The following is a 14,768-nucleotide window of genomic DNA, read 5'->3' as shown; positions in this document are numbered from 1 at the left end:
TGCAAATGCATTCTAATAAGTGAAAGAAGCCAGAATCAAAAGACTACATACTGTATGATTCTATTTGTACAACATTTTTCTGTTTTTAATAGCTTTATTGAAATGTAATTTATATACCATGCAATTCACTCATTTAAAATGTACAATTCAATGGTATTTAGTATAGTCACAGAGATTTGCAACCATCACTGCAGTCAAAATTTTAGAAGATTTTTGTCACCTGAAAAAAACTCATATTCTTTAGCTTTCACCTCCCTGTCTTATTTCTCCTCTCCCCCAGTCCTAAATAACCATTAATCTATTTTCTGTCTCCAGATTTGCCTATTATGGGATATTTCATATAAATGAAGTCATATAATATGATGAATTTTATGACTGACCTCTTCACTTTACATTGTGATTTATTTCCCCCCGCCCCCACCACAAATAGGCCTTTTAATTTGACACTATTAAAAGTCTGAATGTTAAACAGATTCTTGGACTGATGGTTCATATCTATCAGCTCATTCAACTTTAGCACCTTTCTCATCCTTGGTAGCTTTTTCAAAACTACTACTTTCATCATGAAGCTACATGAGTTTTCCCGATTCAAACTTGGGCTTCTTCATTTTTACTTTCCTAATGAAGACATCATGGAGAGGATAAATAGTCAAGCCTTTTCTATGTCTTTTCCAGTGCTGTCTGGAATCAATTTATTGACCACTTCTTTCAAGTCATTTGTCTGCACCTCTCAGGTCATGATTTCCATCATCTTCTGGATTTGGCAGACCTGTTAGTGTTAATTGTAAGAAGTCTTCCATATATAATTGTTGCATATTTTAGTAAAATCAACACAAAACAGACAAAGTAAATAATCATCGGTAGTCTTGACATCAGTGTGAACTTAAATCATGGTCTGCTATTTTTTAACTGTGGAACACATTTTGTCACAGGTAAGATCCATGCCATGGACCTTAGTCAGGCATTTTTGCCCTGAACATCTTCAGGATCAGCTTGAATTTTCTAAATGCAACTTCATCATTCTGCACATCAGACAAACTCACTTCAAACACATGATCCTTGAGGCCATCAGATGCAATTTTGATTCCTTGAGTCCTGGTGACAAGTGTCTTTCCCATAGTTATGTTGAACATAACAGGTGCTTTCACATCATGGCAATCTTTCTTAGAAAATGGATCAAGCTATTTGAGCCCAGGAGGTCGAGGCTGCAGTGAGCTGTTGATCACACCACTGCACTCCAACCTGGGCTACAGAGCAAGACCTTGTTTCTAAAAAGGCAGGAAGGCAGGAAGGCAGGAAGGCAGGAAGGCAGGAAGAAAGGAAGGAAGGAAGGAAGGAAGGAAGGAAGGAAGGAAGGAAGGAAGGAAGGAAGGAAGGAAGGAAGGAAAGGAGGGAGAGAGGGAGGGAGGGATTTTAGACTTGCCAGCCTCCATGATTGTATGAGCCAATTCTTTATAATAAATGTTTTTATTTTATTTTATTTTATATATATATATTAAAAAACTGCACTGTCTATCTATCTATCCTCTCTGTCTCTCTCTCTACTATATATAAAAATAACCTCTCTGTCTCTCTCTCTCTTTACATACATATATATGTATATATATATTTTCATCCTACTAGTTCTGTTTCTCTAGAGAACCCTGACTGATATGCTAGCTGAACTCATTGAATAGTTCTGTTTTTTTAGAAGATTCCTGATTATTTTCTGTATCCTAGTTTTTTTAGAGGATTCCTGAGGATTTTCTATATACAAAAGCATGTCATCTGCAAATAGATATAGTTTCAGTTCTTCCTTTCTAATCTGGATGCCTTTTATTTCCTTTTCTTATCTAATTGCCCTGGCTAGAACCTCCATTACAATGTTGAATAGAAGTGAAGAGACATCCTTGTCTTGTTTCTAATCTTAGAGAAGCATCTAATTTTTCACCATTAGGTATGGGTTTTTGTTTTAGGTGCCCTTTGTTATGTTGAAGAAGTTCCGTTCTTAGTCTCCTGAGTGTTTTTTTAATCATGGAAGGGTGTTGGATTTTGTCAAATGCTTTTCCTGCATCTCTTGAAATGATCATGTGATTTTTGCTTTGTATTCTTTTGATATAATGTATTACATTAGCTGATTTTCAGATATTAACCCAAGCTTACATTCCTGAGATAGACCCCTCTTTATCACTGTGTGTGTGTGTATCTGTGTGTGTGTGTATATTTATATTGCTAGATGTTTTGCTAGTATTTTGTTGAGGATTTTTGTGTCTAATGCATGAGAGATATTGATCTGTAGTTTTCTTATGTTGCCTTTGGTTTTGGTATCAGGATAACACTGGCTTCATAAAAATGAGTTGAATTAGCCCTGCACAGTGGTGCACACCTGTAATCCCAACTACTCGGGAGGCTGAGGCACGAGAATTGCTTGACCCTGGGAAGCAGAGGTTGCAATGAGCTGAGATAGCACCAGTGCACTCCAGCCTGGGCAACAAAGTGAGACTCTGTCAAAAAAAAAAAAAAAAAGCATGCATGAGAGAAATGATATGAAAAGTTTTTACTTATCTTCTACTTTTTGGAAGAGTTTGTGAAGAGTTGATATTAATTCTTCTTTAAATGTTTGGTAGAGTTTAGTGGTGACGCTATCTGTGACTGGGCTTTTCTTTTTGTGGATAGTTTTAAAAATTGTTAATTCAAGGTCTTCATTTGTTATAGATATATGCATATTTTCAATTTCTTCTTGAGTTGGTTTTGGTATTTTGTGTAATTTAGGCAATTTCCATTTCATCTAAGTTATCTAATTTACTGACATATTGTTGTTCATAGTATTCCTTTATAATGCTTTTTATTTCTGTAAGGTCAGCAGTAATGTCTGGTCTTTTATTTTCAATTCTAGTAATTTTAGTCTTTTATTTACTTGGTCAAGCTGGCTAAAGGTTTGTCAGTTTTGTTGATCTTTCAAAGAATCAGCCTTTGGATTCACTGATTTTCACTATTTTTTAATTCTCCATTTCATAAATGTCTACACTAATCTTTATTATTTCCTTCCTGTGCTTGCTTTAGGTTTAGTTTGCACTTTTTCCAGTGTCTTAAGGTGGAAAGTTAGGTTATTTGAGATCTCCTTTCTTAATATAGGCATTTACAGTTGTAAATTTTCCTCTAAGCAATGCTTTAGCAGTGTTATGTTTTGTTATGTTGTATCTTCATTTTCATTTATCTTGAAGTATTTTCTGATTTCCCCTTTATTTTTTTGACATGGTATCTCTCTCTCTGTCACCCAGGCTGGAGTGCAGTGGAATGACCTTGGCTCACTGCAACCTCTGCCTCCTGGGTTCAAGCGATTCTCCTGCCTCAGCCTCCTGAGTAGCTGGGATTACAGGCATGCACCAACACGCCCGGCTAATTTTTGTATTTTTAGGTAAAGACGGGGTTTCACCATGTTGGCCAGGCTGGTCTCAAACTCCTGACTTCAAGTGACCCACCCGCCTCAGCCTCCCAAAGTGCTGGGATTACAGGCATGAGTCACGTCTGATTTCCCTTTTGATTTATTCTTTGATCCATTGGTTATTAGGAGTATGTTGTTTAATTTCCACATACTTTTTCTAATTTAATATTTTTATTTCCATAGGTTATCAGGGAACAGGTGGTGTTTAGTTACATGAGTAAGTTCTTTAGTTATGATTTGTGAGATTTTGGTGCACCCATCACCTGAGCAGTATACACTGCACTCAATTTGTAGTCTTTTATCCCTCACCCCCTTCCACATACGTTTGAGTTTCCCATTAGTTTCTAGTTTCATTCCAGTGAGGTCAGAGAACATGCCTTTTTTTTTGAAATGGAGTCTTGCTCTGTAACTCAGGCTGGAGTGCCTTGGTGCGATCTCAGCTCACTGCAACCTCCGCCTCCTGAGTTCAAGCAATTCTCCTGCCTCAGCCTCCCAAGTAGCTGGGATTACAGGCATGTGCCACCATGCCTGGCTAAGTTTTTTGTATTTTTAATAGAGACAGGGTTTCACCATATTGGTCAGGCTGGTGTCGAACTCCTGACCTTGTGATCTGCCCGCCTTGGCCTTCCAAAGTGCTGAGATTACAAGCGTGAGCCACTGCACATAGTCGAACATACTTTTTATTATTTCTATCCTTTTATATTTGTTGAGGTTTGTTTTGTGCCTTAACATATGATTTACAGGCTGGGTGCAATAGCTCTTACCTGTGATCCTAGCACTTTGAGAGGCTGAGGCAGGAGAATGGCTTGAGGTGAGGAGTTTGAGAGACTAGCCTGAGCAACATAGTGAGACCCAGTCTCTACAAAACAACAACAACAACAACAACAAAAACAAAAACAACAAAAACAACCAACCAACCAACAAAAACCAGCCAGATGTGATGGCATGGTGCCCGTGGTCCTATCTACTTGAGAGGCTGAGCTGGGAAGATTGCTTGAGCCTGGGAGGTAAAGGTTGCAGTGAGTTGTGATCACTCCACTTCTCTCCAGCCTGTGCAGCAGAGTGAGACCCCGTCTCCTTGACTCAAAAAAACGTAAATATGTGCACTTGAGAAGATTGTATATTCTGCTGTTACTGGGTATAGTGTTCTATATATATCTGTTAGGTCTAGTTAGTTTAGACTGTCGTTCAGATATTCTGCCTAATTGTCCTATTCATTACTGAAGTTCAGGTATTGAAGTCTGAAGCTGGTATTGCTGAATTGTCTGTTTCTTCCTTGATCAGTTTTTCTTCATATTTTTTGTGTTCTAACATTAGGTGCATATATTTATATTTATTTTGTTTTCTTGACAGGTTGAACCTTTTATTATCCCCAGATGCCCCTCATTAGCTCCAGTTACAACCTCTGCCTTTTGATTGGTTTAATTCATTCATGTTTAATGTTACTATTGATATATTTGGTTTATGACAGTCATTTTACTTTTTATTTCTATGTGTCTTATGTCTTTTTATTGTACCTCTATTCCTCTTTGACTTGTTTTCCTTGCACTGAGTGAATGAAGCATTTTAATCTTTTTTCACTATTTTTTTGAATTTCTTTAGTAGTTGCACTAGGGTTTATCATGCACATCCTAACTTATCAGAATCAGTTTCAGGTTTATACTAGCTTAATTCCAGTGAGACATGGCAATGTTACCCTTATATAGTCTCTTTTCTCCCTTTTTGATATTATTTTTATGTGTATTACATCTATTAATGACACAAGATCAACAATTATTGTTTAATTGGTACTTTATCATCTGTAGCTATTTCCTTGCCCAAACAGCTTTTCTCCTACTCACCTTCTTTGTGCTATTATTGGCAAATATACTACATTTGTTTAAGTTTTAGGTCAAGCATATACCATATGCATGTTATTTTACACAACTTATTATATAAAATTTAGTTCATTTAAGAGAAGAAAGGAGAAAAATGTGCATTCACATTGCCTTTTATAATTGCATTATAAGAGCACCTTTACTGATGCTCTTTGTTTTCTCATGTCAGTTTGAATTATTGTATGTGTTGTGATAATTTTCAGCCTGAATAATTTTCTTTAGTATTTCCTGTAAGATGAATCTGCTAGCAAAATTCTCTCAGTTTTTGTTTATCTGGGAGTGTTTTTATCTTACCTTTGTTTTTTAAAGATAGCTTTGCTGAATAAAGAATTCTTGGCTGACAGTTTTTTTTTTCTTTGAGCTCTTTGAGTATGTTGTCTCAATACCTAACTGGCCTCCATTGTTCCTGCTGAGAGGTCAGCTGTTTGCCTTATTGAGGTTCCCTTGTTAGTAATGAGTCATTTTTTCTCTCGTTGTTTTCAAGATTTTCTCCTTGTCTTTGGTTTTCAGCATTTTTACTATGATACGTCTATTTGTGGATCTTTTTGCTACTCAGAAGTGCATCCTTAGGTCACCCTGGGATAATGGTGGTTGATATGCCTTGTATATTTGTCCTGCCCAATCCTCATGTTGAAATGTAACTGGAGGTGGGGCCTGGTGGGAGGTGTTTGGGTCATGGGGGCGGATCCCTCATGGTTTTGTGCTGTCCTTGTAATGGTGAGTTCTTGCAAGATCTGGTTGTTTAAAAGTGTGTGGCACCTCTGTGCTCTCTCTTGCTCCCACTCTTGCCATGTGAGACACCCCTGCTCCCCCTTCGCCTTCTGCCATGATTGTAAACTTTCTGAGACCCTCACCAGAAGCTGATGCCGGTGCTATGCTTTCTGTACAGCCTACATAACCATGAGCCAATTAAACCTCTTTTCTTATAAATTACCCACCCTCAGATATTTCTTTGTACAAACACAAGAACAGCCTAATACAGCGGTTTCATCTGGGCTTTCTTCGGCCAATTCTTTCCCTTCCCAGTTATTAAACACAACTAATTGCTGGTGATCACTCCATTATTTTCATCAGTGTCCCAGGCATATATTACTCTACAGTTTAATCCAATCAAATTTGGACTTCTTTAAAGGGATAGTTACTGAGGTTCCAGTGTTTGTAATTTGTTCTGACCACAGGAGGACTTCTCTCAGTTATCTATTGCCTGATTCTCTCCTGAAAACTAGCCAGCCTACAGTTTAGCAAATATCTCTAATGAATCTACCAATCTCCTTCCAATTGCTTTTTGATACAACCTCCATTGTATTTGAGCATGTCCTTATCCTTGAACTTCTCCATGCTCTGTTGCAATAAAGTCACTGTCTTTGGAAAGAGATTAGGAGCTATCTATTTTATGCACTACTGATTTTTTTTCCTTGGAAAAATGTCTGAGCCACAGCTCTGGAGCTAGGTATGGAGACATGGTGTGCTTGTCTCTGAGTGACACTCAGCTTTAGGAGCTGAATGCCAAGTGGAGGGGGGACAGTAGACTCAGATCTTCTCAGCTTGCCTCTCCCAGCATAGAACCACTGCCTTATAAGTCAGGGCAAGGGTGATTGAGACCTCAGCATTCTCAGTGGTACTGTACCCTAGGCAGAACTTCCATCTCACCATGAGCCCCCACCTCATGGCCATACTCACATAGAATTTAGCAATAGTTGGAGGCAAGAAGAAAAATACTAATGTTCTTTCCCTCCCATGAAGATAGCCCTCAGAGTGGGAGCTTGGGAGAGAGGGAGGCTTGTGTTCTTGGCTATCCCAATCTATAATGGAATGGAGTGGAATGTAACTGAGCTGGGAGGGTGGAGGGAATGGTTTTGGTTCGAATACCACCAACTTTTGTTGTTCTTGGCAAATTTTAGAAGATATTCTTGAACAGAGGCTTCTTCAATTACTGTATGCCTTTAGGTATAACAGAGACTTCAATTTTTAAAAACAGTTTTTAGCAGTTTTGCTGGAGAGCTGTTCCGTGGAGCTCCTCACACCGACATGTGGGAAATTGATCTCTTACACAATATTCTGGCAAAGGCAAAACTATAGGGACAGAAAAAAATCAGTAGTTGCCAGGGCTGAGAGTGAGGTTTAACTACAAAGGGACATGGAGGAGTTTTGGGGCTGATGAAACTGGTTTATAGTTTTATTGTGTATACATTTGTCAAAACTCACAGAACTGTACACTAAAAAGAACAATTTTACTGCATGTAAATTATACCTCAATAAAATAAAAGGGGAAAAGCTATTATAAATATGCTCAAATATTTAAAGGAATATGTAAATATAATGAGAAAAATGGAAGGAGTTTTTGAAAAGGTCCAAATAGACCCTAGGGCTGAAAAATACCATATCTGAAATTTTAAAATATCACTGGATGGGTTTAACAGCAGATTAGAAGTTATTAAAAAAAAAAAAAGATCAGTGAACTTGAAGTAGAATATAGAAGTTATTCAAATTAAAACATAATGAAAAAACAAAATGAAAAGAATGGGGCCTCGGTGACTTACAGGACAACATCAAACAGTCTAAGCTATGTGTAATTGAAATTCCAGAAATTTGGTGGGATTTTAAATGATAATGTCTGTAAATGTTACAAACTGATGAATTATATCAAATAAGGAAGAAATAATACTAATTTTGAACAAAGTCTTTAAGAATATAGAGGAGAAGTCTTCACAACTCATTTTATGAGGCCAGAATTATCCTGATACTAAAACTGAAGACATTCCAAGAAAACAAAACTATGAACCACAATATCTCTCATGACTATAGTTGCAAATGTCCTTGACGAAATAGTAGAAAATTGAATCCAGCAATATATGGAAAGGATAATGTGTCATGACTAATGTGGTTTATCCCAGGAATGCATGGTTGGTTTAAAATTTGAAAATTAACCCATGTAATTCCCCATGAAGGAGAAGAACCACACGATCATCTCTACAGATGCAGAAAAAGTATTCAACAAAATTCAACATCCATTTGTGACTTGAAAAAAATGAAAACTTTGGCCAGGCACAGGGGCTCACGACTGTAATCCCAACACTTTGGGAGGCCAAGGCAGGCAGATGACGAGGTCAGGAGATTGAAACTATCCTGATCAACATGGTGAAACCCCGTCTCTACTAAAATAGAAAAAAAAAAAAAAAAATTAGCTGTGCCTGGGGGCGCGTGCCTGTAGTCCCAGCTGCTTGGGAGGCTGAGGCAGGGGAATCATTTAAACCCAGGAGGCAGAGTTTGCAGTGAGCCAAGATCGTGCCACTGCACTCCAGCCTGGTGACAGAGCAAGACTCTGTCTCAAAAAAAGAAAAGAAAAGAAAAAATGAAAACTTCAAGAAAACAAGGAGTGTAAAGGAACTTCCTCAACTTTATAAAAGACATTTACAAATAACCTAAAGGTGACATTACTGTACTTAATGGTGAAAGATTAAACACTTTGCACCTAAGACAGGGAATAAGACTCTTGCCGTTTATAGTCAACATTATACTAGGGGTCCTACCAGCTAATTAAGGTAGGAATAAGAAATAAAGGTATATAGATTGGAAAGGAAGAAGTAAAAGTTAAACTTTTTTAAGAATGACATGATTGTATAATAGAAAATCCTAAGAAATCTGCAAGAAAGACACCACCAGAACTAATATATAATACATGAATTTAGCAAGGTCACAGATTAATACATAGAAATTTATTGTATTTCTATTATCAATGAAAAACTGGATATGAAATTTCTAAATACCATTTATAATACTGTAAAAATTTATGAAATATTTAGGGCTAAATTAATAAGACATATGAGATGTGTACAATGAAAATTACAAAATGTTGCTGAGAGAAATTAATGAAGACCTAAGTAAATGCAGATATGTACCATATTCATGGATTGGAAGACTCAAGTAAGATGCTAATTTTCCCCAAATTGATCTATACATTCAATGCAATCACAGTCAAAACTTTATAGCCTTTTTTTTTGTTTTTGTAGAAATTGACAAGTTGATTCTAAAATTTAAGTGGAAATTGAATGAAACTATAAAAGTCATAAAATTTTTGAAAAAGAACAAAGAGAACTTTATCAGATTTCAAGACTATAAAAGTACAGCAAACAAGATAAGGTGATATTATGCTAAGGATAGACATACAGATCAATGGAACAGAACGGAGAGTTCAGAAGTAGACCCACACACATATAGTCAATAATTTTTTATAAAGGTACCAAGGTAAAAGGTAGTTTTTTTAAAACTAATAGTACTGGAACAACTGGATAGTCATATGAAAAAAAAATGAACTTCAATCCTTACCTCACATTGTACACAAGATTGACTATAACTAGATTAAAGACCTACACATAAGAGCTAAAATTATAAAACTTCTGGAAGGAAACATGAGATAAAACTTTTGGGAAAAACTTCTTAGGCAGTTCCCTAAAAGTACTAACCATGAAAGAAAAAAATACTGACAAGCTGGACTTTATCAAAATAAAAAAACTTATCTCCCAAAGGCATTATTAAGAAAATGAAAAGGCAAGCCAAAAACTGGGAAAAAAATATTCTTAATACCTACATCTGACAAAGAACTTGTATTTAGACTATATTTAAAAAACATTTACAACATAATAATAAGACAAACAACTCCCTTTTTAAAAATATCAAGAATTTGAAGACATATCACAAGAAAATATGTATTAATGGGCTGGGCACAGTGGCTCACATCTGTAATTCCTGCACTTTGGGAAAAAGTATTAATAAAAGATAGTTTGAAAGATGACATACTTTCATAGGAATTGATAAGAACACACAGAGAGATCAAATTCTTCCACTTGGTTTTGGATGCTTTGTGTCATTATCCTGACTTTGTTCACAATTAAGACTTTGAAATTCTCAGAATAGGAGAGGAGAAAAATTTGAATGAAGCTGGTCTAAACATAAGGTAGAAAAAAAGCCTTCAGATAATCCTGATGACACTTCTAGTTACCTTTTGCTTCTTTCCTTACCAAATTTCTCACAAGATGCTTTCTATTTGCTGTACCCCTCCTTACCGGTTTTTCCATGCAGGAAGCTGGCTTCTTCTCCCACCTTCACTTCCCCAACTACTCTCTTCAAAATAAACAATGACTTCCTAATTAGTAGATCTCACAGTCTCTGTTCCTTTTTCATTCTTCTTGATCAATTTTTATTTTAGTTTTTAGAGACAGTCTTGCTCTGTTGCCCAGGCTGGAGTGCAGTGGTACAATCATAGCTCACTGCAGCTTTGAACTCCTGGGCTCAAGCAATCCTACTGTCTCAGCCTCCCAAGTAGCTGGGACCCAGGTGTGTGCCACCATGCCTGGCTAATGATTTTTTGTAGAAATAGCGTTCTTGCTTTATTGCTTAGGATGGACTTCAACTCCTAGGCCCAAGCAATCCTCCTGACTCAGCCTCCCAGGAAGCTGGGACTACATTTGTGTACCACCACGCATGACTAATTATGTTTAAAAAATTTTATAGAGACTAGGCCTTGCTATGTTGCCCAGGCTGGTCTTGAACCCCTGGGCTCAAGCAATCTTCTCACCTCAGCCTCTCAAAATGTTGAGATTACAAGTGTGAACCATCACACCCAACCTTGATCTTTTTTTATATTGATGATATACTCATTTTAAAACAGTCCTTCTTATTTCTATGATACACTTCTCATTCTTTGTCCATCTGTTCTCATTCTTTTTCCATCCACTTCCCTCTTTTGCTTTTGTTCCTTCTTCCACCTCTAATTGTGGGCATCCCCAAACATCTCCCAAGATCTTTGACCATATGCTCTTCCAGCTCTATATGCTTTCCTTTGGAAGGTTCATCCATTCTCAGGGTTTCAAGCATCACATGTATGCTGTCAACTTCCATATGTGTTATCTAGAGCCCTGATCATCCCCAAGAGCTCCAGTTCTATATATTTAACCTTCTATTGGGCATTTGTACTTTAAGTTAACACTGTCATGTCAAATCCAGTATGCTCATCTTTTTATTCACCACTGCCTTCCTCTTTCCACACATAGAACAAGTTTCTCTACCCAGTTTCCTTCCTTCTCAGCATCACCTTTACCTCAGTGTCTTAAGTTCAGAATCTTGAAATCATTCTCCTGCATTATCCTCATTTAGTCAAGTATCAGAATTCCCCTAAGCCTTCCCTTTCCAGTCTGTTCTTACTGCTAAAACTCAAGTCCAGACTTTCATCCTTTCCTATTTGAATTACTACCACAGCCTCCAGGCTCTCCCACAGCCTCCTGCTCTAGCCTAGATACCACTGCCATCTAATCTTATTTAAATATAACTTTCCTCATATCATTTCCCTAATCAAAAATATCTCATGAGTCCTATTTCCGACATCAAGTCTAAACACCTTTTCCTGGCTTTCGGGCTGCTTGTAGCCTGGCTCCACCTTATCTGTCTTATTACTCAACATGTTCCCCTTCCTTGAGTTAGGTCAGTTTTCTCATTGTCACGAGAACTGGACAAGTTCATTTCTTCCTCTGTATCTTAACAAGTGTATTTTCTCTTGTCCAGAATGCCTTTCTTTCCATTGGCCCAACTCATATCCATTTTGCAAGAGAATTGTCTATGCTTCCTGTGTCCAATTCCCTGCTTTCTGTTCTCTTTAACCCACTTTAATCAAGCTTTTATCACCACCACTTTACTATTCACGCCATAATTCTTATTACTTTCCTATCATTAGTCACTTCCTCAGTCTCTCCCATCTCAGTAAATGACACTATCATTTACTTAGTTGCTCCAAACCTAAAAGCCACCCTTAGTTCTTCTCCCTCATAACCTATATCCAGTCCATCAGTGAGTCTAGTGAGTTTTCCATTCAAAATATATTTCAAATCTGGCCACTTCTCACTATCTCACTGCTACCACTCTGGCCCAAGCAAACAGTACCTCTCCAGTGGTCTTCTTGCTTTCATTTTTGCGCTTGCACAGTTTATTTCACACAACGTATCTTTAAAGATGTCAATCTGTTCATGTCACTTCACTGTTTATGGCTTTTAAGGCCATACCTGATCTGCTGTAGCCCAAGGCTCTGACCTTACCTTCTTTCAATTTCCCCTTACTTCCTCTTCTCTATTTTCTCCGGCCTTCTTTCTGTTTCTACAATAAACTAAGCTTTTTGACACCTCACTTACACATGGACACATTTCAGAATAGTCACTAGATAGGTTAGAAAAGAATAAGTGTTTTCAGTTTCCACAATATTTGTCACTAAAATATGTATGATATTGACAGGAAAAACTTTTTTCTGAAATCTACATTTTTGTATCAGTTTATTTTTATTTTGAAATAATCTCAAGCTTACAGAAAAGCTGCAAGTACACAGAAATCATGTTTTATTTTCTGAGCCATTTGCTTTATCACCCCATATACTGTACTATGCAATTCCTGTAGGCAAGGACATTCTCCTATATATTCACAATATAACCATCAAAACTGAGAAATCAGCTTTGATTCGTTACTGTCATCTAACCTCAGATTCCTTTCAAGTTTTTCCAATTGTCCTAGTAATATCCATTATGGCAAAAGGATCCAGGTTAGAATCATGTGTTGCATTTAGTTAAATTTCTTATCTTCCCTTAGCTTGGAACAGGTCCTCAGTCCTTCCTTGACTTTCATGACTTTGACATGTCTTAATAGAACAGGCCACTTATTTTTTAGAATGTCCTTCAATTTGCATTTGTCTGATGTTTCCTCAAGATTAGATTCAGGGTATGCATCTTTTTAAAGAATAACATAGGGCTGGGCATGGTGGATTACGCTTGTCATCTCAGCACTTTGGGATATCGAGGCAGAAGGATCATCTGAGGCCAGGAGTTCAAGAACAGCCTGGGTCACACAGCAAGACCCGTATCTCTTAAAACTTTTTTTAAAAGTTAGCTGGGTGTGGTGGCACGCGCCTGTAGTCCTAGTTACTCCAGAGGCTGAGGCAAGAGGATCACTTGAACCCAAGAGTTTTAAGGTTGCAGTGAGAGCTATGTTCACACAACTATACTCCAGCCTGGGTGACAGAGTGAGACCTTGCTCATAAAAAAAAAAAAAAAAGAAAAAAGAAAGAAAGAAGGAATATCACAGAATTGGTGCTGAGTAATCTTTACTTCCTTCAACTGACACATGATTTTGATTTGTCCCATTATCAATTATGTTTTATTTGGTCACTTGATTAAGGTGGTGTCTGTCAGCCTTCTCCGCTGTAAAGTCATTTTCCCCATTGTAATTAATAAGTAGTTTATAGAAAAGTAGTTAGAAATTATGTAAGTTATCCTGCTCCTCATCAAACTTCCCATTTATTCACTTATTTATATCAGTATGGACTCATGGGTCTTTATTTTATCTGTTACTAATTTATTATTTATTTTGATGCTCATATTCTCTAAGATTTTGCCAGTGGGAGCCTCTTCAAATTGGCTCCTGTGTTCTTTGACATGCCCCTCTAATTAAGTACTTCCTTACATCCTGTCACAAGCTGTTCCAGACTCGTCTTGTGTTTTCCCTGTTCCAGTCCTGGAATCAGCCATTTCTTCAAGGATCCCTGGTTTTTCAGTGGTTCCTTCTAGTAGCCACAATGTGATTTCTGTCAGTGGATAGAACTAGGGAATATATGTATGTACACACACACACACACATCTATATTTATGTATCTACATGAAAACCCATGATTTCACACCTATACCATCAATGCCAGTCCAATACTGTAGAGTTCATTCTAGCTTTATCACTTTCTATATTTGTAATTTTTCTCCATCAGTGAGAGAACTGGCTGCTGTTATCATTAGCTTATTTATTTGATCAGTTCCCTCAAATGTAACCAAACTCCCATCTTTGCCACCTTACATATAGACATCCATATCACACCTCTAGGACTGTTGACTCTACTCCCCAGACTGCCTCCTACCCGACTTGGGCTTTGACACTGTGCCTTGGGTCTTTTCCTACATGTAGATGGCCCTCCTTACCCTGCTCAGGCTCTAACTCTGGCACTCCCACTGTGGGTCACCCACACTTGTGATGCCCTCTTTACTCCATTCAGCACTGACTCCCCAAGTCATGCTCGCCCTCCACATGGTTGCCCTCCTCACCCTGCACAGGCTCTAATATGGATGTTTAGCTTGCTCTGCCCCACCTGACGTTGGCTTTAGGATTGAGCTGTTTCTCAAGGATTGGGAAAAGGAAGAAGTAAGACCATATTTTATTTAGAAAATGCTTCCTACTTAGTGTAGCTTTCACTATGAGTTGAGAAGGCTATAACATTTCTGTTCCCTTTGACCCAAAAAAGTGTATATTATTAGTATCTATCTGCCTTAAATACTGTAGCAATCAGTGGACCAGGAGCCAAATCATTTTTGAAAGAACACCTACCCTAAATGAATGTAGAAACAAAACAACCAGATAAAAAAGAAAGATTCCTTCACATTTTTTCATCT

At 37.5% G+C, this 14,768-nt stretch overlaps 1 protein-coding gene and 1 pseudogene across 6 annotated transcripts in view; one reads left to right on the top strand and one right to left on the bottom strand.

Annotated features, from left to right (window-relative positions):
- The window catches only part of HORMAD2 (HORMA domain containing 2), a 90,246-nt gene that overhangs the window by 55,651 nt on the left and 19,827 nt on the right, over positions 1-14,768 (top strand). The gene's annotated exons all lie outside the window — the stretch shown is intronic.
- LOC144331566 (small ribosomal subunit protein eS1 pseudogene) lies at positions 465-14,393 on the bottom strand (annotated as a pseudogene).

Source organism: Macaca mulatta, chromosome 10 (genome assembly GCF_049350105.2).
Source record: "Macaca mulatta isolate MMU2019108-1 chromosome 10, T2T-MMU8v2.0, whole genome shotgun sequence".
NCBI lineage: Eukaryota > Metazoa > Chordata > Mammalia > Primates > Cercopithecidae > Macaca > Macaca mulatta.
This window is presented reverse-complemented; position numbering and strand designations above follow the sequence as displayed.